The following is an 8,326-nucleotide window of genomic DNA, read 5'->3' as shown; positions in this document are numbered from 1 at the left end:
TTTGATGTCTATTGCGATGCTTCTGGAACTGGCCTTGGTTGTGTTCTTATGCAAAACAACCGGGTCATTGCTTTTGCATCCCGAGCACTCTGAAATCATGAGCAAAACTATCCAACCCATGATCTTGAATTGGCAGCAGTTATTCATGCTCTCAAGATCTGGAGACATCATCTTATGGACGCCAAGTGTAACATCTACACTGACCATAAGAGCCTCAAATATATCTTCACGCAAGCTGACCTGAATATGAGGCGAAGGCGTTGGTTAGAACTGATCAAAGACTACGATCTTGAGGTACACTACCATCCTGGCAAGGCCAATATGGTTGCGGATGCACTTAGCCGCAAAGCACATTGTCATTGCTTATCTATGGAAACTTTCAATGAACTCTCTGCAATCAGATGAGAAAACTCAATCTTGAAATCATCCCTCAAGGTAGTCTAAATCTATTGTCTATTGAATCTACTTTTCTAGAATCATCATGTCCCAATTACATAATGAAGGTATCAAAATTATCAAATCAAAACTATCTCAGGGAGAAGTCAAATATAAGTGTTTCCACACAGATCCTCAAGGAGTTCTATGGTTCAACAATCGTATTGTTGTACCTAAAGATCATCAACTTCGTAAACAAATCCTTGATGAAGCACATCTATCTAAATTCTCTATTCATCCTGGTAGCACCAAAATGTATCAAGATCTTCGACAACATTTTTGGTGGACCAGAATGAAGAGGGAAATTGCCAAATATGTATCCGAGTGTGATACGTGCCAGAGAGTCAAAGCCAGTCATCTAAAAGCATCTGGTACACTCCAACCACTACCCATTCCGTCATGGAAATGGGAAGACATTAGTATGGATTTCATTGTCGGTCTTCCTAACACGTCCCAAAAACATGACTCCATATGGGTAATCATTGATAGACTTACCAAAACCGCTCGCTTCCTTCCGGTACATACCACATATCCAGCTAAAAAGTATGCCGAAGTCTATCTTGATCAAATTGTTCGATTGCATGGTGTCCCTAAGACCATCATTTCTGATCGAGGGACCCAATTCATTGCACGCTTCTAAGAACAATTGTAGTCTGCTCTTGGAACCAAACTCATTCGAAGTTCTGCGTATCATCCCCAGACTGATGGACAGACTGAGCGAGTTAACCAAATCCTTGAAGACATGCTCCGAGCTTGTATTATTCACTATGGTACAAGCTGGGACAAGTGTCTTGCCTTGGCTGAATTCTCTTACAACAATAGCTATCAATCTAGTCTTCTGATGGCTCCCTTTGAAGCGCTATACGGCCTAAGATGTCGAACTCCTTTCAGTTGGTCTGAGACCGGCGAACGCAAAATCTTTGGACCAGATCTAGTTATTGAAGCCAAAGATAAGGTCAAAGTTATTCAAGCCAATCTTAAAACAGCTCAGTCTAGACAAAAGAGTTATGCAGATCAAAGAAGGAAACCTCTGCAGTTCCAAGTAGGAGATTTTGTCTATCTCCGAGTATCTCCTACCAAAGGTGTTCAGCGTTTCGGCATAAAAGGGAAATTAGCACCCCGATATGTCGGAACCTTCGAGATTCTTGAAGTCTGTGGCCCAGTGGCTTACAGAATTTGCCTTCTGTCTCAATTGGCTGCTATTCATGATGTCTTCCATATATCTCAACTCAAGAAATGTATCAAAGTACCTACGGAGATCGTTGAAACCCATACCATTGAGATTGAACCTGATCTATCTTACACCGAACAACCTATCCAAATCCTGAATACCAAAGAAAGAGTCACTAGAAGGAAAAAGATTAAGATGTATAAGATCTTATGGGATCATCACACCGAAAAAGAAGCAACTTGGGAAACGGAATCCTATCTTCAACGAAACTTCCCAAACTTCCTTCAAGCCAATTCCCAAATCTAATCGTCTGATTCTATTCTGCTTCAGAATCTCGGGATGAGATTCTTTTTAGGGGGGAAGGCTGTGACATTTAGGTAATTAGAAATATAGACACTAGATTTTAATGTGAAAAGTATGTGCTTGCTATGGTGTAGGTGTGTAGTACAAAGGAATAGGGATATAACTGTAATTTTATAAAATATAGGCCCTTTAGTAATAAATGGGTAAGAATGGGAGATAGCATCAAAACCTAGGAAAAATGTGACACTAGGTGTCAAATTTATATCACCATAGGAAAGAAAGTGCAAAAGATGTGTTGAATTCTATGAAAAATGGGTCTTGTATGAAAACAGAGACCTAGGTGTGATTAAAACAAAAATCATGGGTCCTTTTATGCAAAATAGTAGAAATATAAAAGTAACTTTCAAATTTGTTTAGGGCCAAAATGTAAGAATGCAAGTCATCATGACATCACATGAAAACTTATAAACATACCCAAAATTACATCAAATCCATCTGGGTAAGGACAAAAGTAATTCAAATTCTACTTTTGTTCAAAAATTAACATGTAAAGCTATAAGCTTTGGGTTTTTGAACTTGAGCCCTAAAACAATAATGTAGATTTTGAAAAACTCTCCAACTTTCATTTTGGGCATTTCCTCATTAGACCTCTACATCAGTGGAAAATTTTAGTTTACCGAGAGGTCCCCGAGATTTCTGAAATTTTCAAACAGGTCCCCCGGACCCCTACCCTCTCTTCTTCTTCCTCGAGCATGTGCTGCTCTGCTCTGCTTCCCCTGCCGCCGGCGCAGTGCTTCGCCCCTGTCCACCACTCTGCCGCCGCCGCGCGCTCCACCTCCTGCTGGGATGACTCCCACACGTCATCCTCTCCCTACCCCGGCCGTGTTCCCCTCTCCTGCTGCCCTCCCCCGCGCGCGCCACGAACTCCCGAGCCACCGCCGGCCGCCACATCATTGCCGCCGTTGCTCGCTCCTGTTCGCACCCACAGCACCCCTCCTGGCCTTAAACACGCGCTCAACGACCGCTCAGTGATCTTGTTCACTCATTTTCCGCACTGCTTTTCCACGGCATTCCCCTTTCCCGAGCTCACCTCCTCACCGGACCTCCGCCGCCACCACTGCCCACCGTCGTCAGCCACCCTCACTGCCTCTGAACCCCAATCCAGCGCTGCTAGAGCACCGCAGTGACCCACTAGTGCTCTCCAGCCTGTTCAATTTCATCCTCCCGCATCCGAGCCTCGTCTTCCACAGCTCCGGCCAGCACGAGTTCCGCCGCCGTCTCCTGCTCGCCGTGGGCAGCTCACTCCAAGCCCTTCCGCACCAGACAACCCCTCCGTCAGCTCCCTCTCGACCCCGTGAAGCTCTACAACCCCTCCATTGGTTCCCTAGTGCATCGCATCAACTCCTCGATGCTCGCCGGCGTTTACCTCTGCCGCCATCATCACTGCTCCTGTCGGTTGCCCCTAATCCGAAGCGTGTGTTCCTAATTGATTGCACCAATACCTTCCCCACAACTCACTGGAGCTCATGCGCATGTCCTTCACCGATGTCGGCCGCCAGAGCATCGCCATCATCGTTGACCCCTCCGCCGCCGCTTCGGGCTCTCGTCGAGATCCCCCTTCCTGACCACCTCTACCCTCGACACATGGTGCAATCAGGCTGCCGTAAGCCCCTGAAGCTTCCCCTCCCCTCGGACCTCGCCGCCGGTGACCCTCCTCGCCGGAACAGGCCGGTCAAATCCCTGCCTCTCTCTCTGACCACGGCCAGGGACTTCGGATGGGAAGAATCAAAAGCCCGAGGGGCTGTCTGCAAAGCGTGTGACTAATAGGAATAGTGCCCTAAGGACCCCCTTGTGTTATTTGTGCTGTCAACTTTAAAATTCCATATCAATTCAAGAAAAAATCACAAAAATGTAAACTAAAATTTGTTGGGTTCCTTATTCTAAGGTCTACAACTTTCCTTATGGGGTGAATTTCAGTTTCTAAGTAGTTTATACTCTAATTTAAATGCCAAGTTTAAGTGGTTGTAAGCTAAGAAAATGGATAGTAAATAGCAGAAAAATGGTAAAAGTGTGAAACCAATTGTGTTAGTTTTTCTTTGGCATGTGGTATTTAGGAAAAATAATTAAACTACTATTTATATAATATTTTCATATGGTATAGGTTTAACACATAAATAAAGCTTAATTGATCTTATGTAATTAATATATGTAGTTCTAAATGTTCAAAAATCATGAAATTATTTTGAGATGTTAGGCTTGAGTAGTATAACCTATGCACAAAAATCTAGGCTAAAGTCTTGCATATAAATATAGATCTAAATAATACTTATTAGGTTAACTCAATCATTAGTTACCCTTGTAGCTTAGTTTCTATAGAAATAAAACATTGATAACTTTGCAATGACTTGGACATAGCTTAATCTATAACTAATAAAAATTTTAACCCAATGTTATAGTAGTTTATTTGGGCATGTTGCCTAATGAAGCTAACCAAATTAATTTACACCCGATAAATGACTGCCCAGTAGAGAAGTAAATGATATGTGTAGTAAGTAAAGTATATTTTCGTTGGATTGCAACTTTATCATGAAATAAAATAAAAGTATATGCATCCCTTAAATTATAACTTTGCATATCATGTAGACTCGACTACTCTCGCCGACGGAGACTACGAGCTGATTCCGGATCAAGAAGTAGAAGTTTCGGAGGACCCCGAAAACACCATCAGAGATCTAACTGAAACTCCGAACCAAAGTTCGGAAAACTTTGACACTCCTGCCCCTAACCCTACTCAAAAAGGCAAGCCCCGGACATGAACCTACTATTTTTCTTACACTGCAATTTATATATTTATATATATCTTTCTGCATTAGAGTTCTTAGGAGTTGAATTGAAACCCTAGTTGCATATTCCTAGGAACCCATGTACTGAATATTAGAACCTGAGTCCGATTAGTTGCTATACTAATAGGACCGGTAGAAGTCGAGTGATTTCCTGTCACTCGCGCGATATAGGAATTGGTTGTCTACAATTCTACCATCACTATAAGGATGACGGACGGGGTTATGTGCAGTATCATGGAAAGGAATGATACCTCGTCTGTGTTGATGAATTTGATAAGGTCGCAGTGTGTGGTAGTGGTGGTTAAGCGTTTGAAAGTACTAGCCACATGCCGCGAAATATGGTAAGCGGTAAGCCTAGTAACCAATTGGCCCGAGGAGTGGACATACCTCCCACCACTCGTATTTGGTTTTTCCTATTACTCGCTTCGACGTGTGGGAATACATGTTGCCGAGCAACCAGGAGTACAGTCATGTAGTCGCTCTACAGACGTACGTCCTGCACATTGGATGTGCGTATGGTCCTGCAGTCGCTTGTGGTGGATTTGATCCACGAGTCGGAATGAAAGGCAAACGGTTGCTCCGGAAATATCATTGGATGTTCCAAGCGTGTGAGTTAGGTTTACCCTTGCAAGGCTGAAATTCGATTAAGGAATCGTCCGTTTCTCGCGGAGATTGAGACTACTTGATCCCTTTGCCACATAGAGTAACAAGAGCAACTTATGGTTATCAAAGATGATGTTTGCCTAAAGTTTCTACCATGCTTGAATAGTTATAGGTGTTTATCTAGAATGAATAATCACCTAGAACTTGAAAGCTAAAATTCGAAATTAAGGATCTACTCTTTGTTGCTTTTCAGCTGAAAGTTTTACCCACAACCATTAAAGCTGTCATAAGTCTAGTTACATGGCTAAGTATACCATGAGCGGGTAAGCCTTGCTGAGTATTAGAATACTCAGTCTTGCCTTGTGACTTTTTGTTAATCCCCCTGACGATTCTGCTCTGCCTATGCCATGGCCTTACCCTCTGCCCGATGGTTGGTCCGTGGAGTGGGACCCGTCCCCGGCCAACACAGGTCCTACCGAGTGATATCATGCCAGGGCTAGCATGATATCCGTACTGATGACGTATACAGTGACCGTGTGTTAAACTCCACTGCCACGACTTGAAACTTAAAACTGTTTTGTAATAATTCCCACGAGTTGGGATTTGATGTTACTGTTGAACACTCATGTAATATGCCTGCTTGAGATGTAAGATGTGATAGCAATTGTATCTCTGGACTCGTCTTCGTGCGAGGTACCTTGTTTGATCCTGCATTCGGTGGTTTATCGGGATGTTACCCGACAGGCCAAGGGATTATACCGTTTGAAGCACGTTGGAGCCCTCAAGAGTGGACTCACGTACTTGAGCCGGTGTAATTCAGGTTGGTTCTGCCACAAAAATCAAGTCGCAGCTCCAGCCATCATGCCCGAGCATTGGGTTATGTACTTCGACAGTTCCCTCAAGCTAGGAGGCGGTGGCGCAAGAGTTCCTTTCATCTCACCTAAGGGTGAACAACTCAAATATGTGTTCCAGATATTATTTGAGGTCTCCAACAATGAAGCCAAGTACAAGGCCTTACTGCACGGGCTACGCCTGGCTGTCTCCCTCGGCATCAAGTGATTACTTATCTACAATGACTCCTTGCTGGTTGTCCAACAAGTCAACAAGGAGTGGGATGTCAACAAGGACACCATGGATGCATATGTCATGGAAATACGCAAGCTCGAGAAGAAGTTCTCAGGACTCGAGATCCATCACGTGGTTCGGGACAACAATGTTGGGGCGGATGTGCTCTCGATGCTAGGGTCCGATCGAGCAAATGTCCTAGCAGGAGTATTTGTTCACGAGTTACACCATCCGTCCATCAAGGCACCAGGTCAAAGCACCATCATTCCGAGTTCTTCTGAGCCCGACCGAGTGGTCATGATGATCGAGGATGACTCACGAACACCGTTCATTGACTTCATCAAAGATCAAAAGCTACCCTCTGGCGTTGACGCAAAAAGCGTTGAGGCTGCACGCATCTTCAGGTGAAGTAAGAGTTATGTTCTGGTCGACGACAAATTGTACAAGCGTGGTTCAGCATCAGGCATCCTTATGAAGTGCGTTCCAGTCAAGGAAGGCAAAGAAATACTACAAGAAATTCATGAAGGTGTCTCGGCAATCATGCAGCGTCAAGGATGCTAGTTGGGAAGGCATTCAGGTTTGGGTATTACTGGCCAACAGCTTTGGCCGATACCAAAGACCTCGTTCGTTGATGTACAAATTGCCAGTTCTTCGGTAGACAGGCCCATGTTCCGGTACATAATCTCATCACCATACCACCATCATGGCCTTTTTCTTGCTAGGGCCTGGAGATGATTGGGCCTTTGACTACGAAGCTAGGAGGATTTACCCATGTGTTGGTCACCATCAACAAGTTTACAAAGTAGATCGAGTACAAGCCAATTACAAAGATCACCACAGATCGAGTAGTCAGTTTCATCTGCAACATCCTCCACCGCTTTGGCTTCCCCAATACTATCACACAAGTTCTAGGAATTCTGCGAGAATAGCACCACTGAGGTAAAATATGTGTCAGTTGCTCACCCATGGGCCAATGGCCAGGTTGAGCCCACCAATGGCTTAATCCTCGATGGGCTGAAGAAAGGACTCTACAATGAGTATAGCAAAAAATGGGGGAAAGTGGATTCATGAGCTCTCTTCAGTTGTCTGGGCGCTTCGCACTCAACCAAGCAAAGCCACGGGTCAGTCACCGTTCTTTCTCGTCTATGGGTCAGAAGCTATCCTCCTTGCGGACATCATGTAGAAATCTCCAAGACTGGAGATGTATCAAGCAAGATATCTGGAGCTTGACTCGGCAGAAGAAGTTAGATGCAATGCCTACTACATTCAGCATGCTATCTACAAGGCATCCAACGCTACCACGATCACAATGTACAAGGCATCCTCCATCTCATCCTAGATGAGATAGGGCTTCGTAAGCTCAACTCGTGATGGGAAGGGCCCTTCATCGTTGCCAAAGTTACAAGACCAGGGTCGTATCAACTACTATACCCTGATGCCCAGGAGGTTCCAAACTCCTGGAATATCGAGCTCTTACAATGTTTCTATCCCTAGATAACATGTATCCAAAGTTGTCAGCTGCAATACAACATCTATTATCAATAAAGATTGGGTTTGTTCTTTAAATGACTACTTTCTATCTCCGAGCTAGACTACTTAACTCGGGGGGCTTCGGCCATGAGTACTGACATCGCGTTAACTATGCCTAGTCATCTGAAGTACTCGGGGGCTATCGCCACAAGTCCTTTCTGAATGACTACTTTCATACTTGCCCTACGGGCCAAAGCGAAGGATTACTTGCGATTGACTTCGACTACTTTAAGTACTAGCCTAACGGTTTGTAGGAACCAACGGCATGAGTCACTACCAAATAGTCGAAGAGGCTCCCATGCCTATAAAAGCAATCCTGAGTATCGCATGATGCGAGTAAATCCTGATACGCTTATTCTCCTTGTATGGGACTTTA

Source organism: Panicum hallii, chromosome 5 (genome assembly GCF_002211085.1).
Source record: "Panicum hallii strain FIL2 chromosome 5, PHallii_v3.1, whole genome shotgun sequence".
Lineage (NCBI taxonomy): Eukaryota > Viridiplantae > Streptophyta > Magnoliopsida > Poales > Poaceae > Panicum > Panicum hallii.
Note: the sequence above shows the minus strand (reverse complement) of the source record.